The sequence below is a fragment of the Ovis canadensis genome, chromosome 4, assembly GCF_042477335.2.
Source record: "Ovis canadensis isolate MfBH-ARS-UI-01 breed Bighorn chromosome 4, ARS-UI_OviCan_v2, whole genome shotgun sequence".
NCBI classification, from domain to species: Eukaryota; Metazoa; Chordata; class Mammalia; order Artiodactyla; family Bovidae; genus Ovis; species Ovis canadensis.
Window position 1 is genome coordinate 85,554,505 of NC_091248.1, and position 672 is coordinate 85,555,176.

General features: G+C 30.4%; 1 non-coding gene across 1 annotated transcript; it reads left to right on the forward strand.

The window, feature by feature from the left end:
* On the forward strand, window positions 1-107 carry LOC138439951 (U6 spliceosomal RNA). The gene has a single exon (XR_011256889.1). It is a non-coding gene; the product is annotated as a U6 spliceosomal RNA (small nuclear RNA).
* Window positions 108-672: the final 565 nt, after the last annotated feature.

Sequence of the window (672 nt, forward strand, 5' to 3'; positions counted from 1 at the left end):
GTGCTCGCTTCGGCAGCACATATACTAAAATTGGAACGATACAGAGAAGATTAGCATGGCCCCTGCGCAAGGATGACACGCAAATTCGTGAAGCGTTCCATATTTTTTTCATGTTTGGGAATGCATGTAAGAATTAAAGATTTTAAAATTTAAAAAATAAAAAACTAAAAATTAAAAAAAAAAAAAAACCTTCATTCGAAAAGGCAAAAAAAAAAAAAAAAAGAACATAACACAAAGGCAATGTGTACTATCCTATGTGTAGGTTAGGAAATGAGAAGTATTATCCCCCGTTATTCTCTTCGTAAATGTAGGAACTGAAGTATGAAAGGAGTTGAACTGGAAAATCACTATTAGAATGAGCAGTAGAGTAATACTTTAATAAGATTAATGTGGAATTAATAGTCTCTTTGTAGAGATGGAGAAATATTATTTTAATCCTGAAGAAAAATTATCTCAAAATTTATTTTATCTCTTGCCCATTTCCAGGCATTAGTATAGTTATTAATAAAACATAAAACTATTGTTTCACTTTCTTAAAATATGTAGCAATACTAATTAGCTATGGCAATATACCTACATAATTTTTAACCTGCTTTTAAAATGTCACACAACTAACACATATATATGGAATTTAGGAAGATGGCAATGATGACCCTGTATGCAAGACAGGAA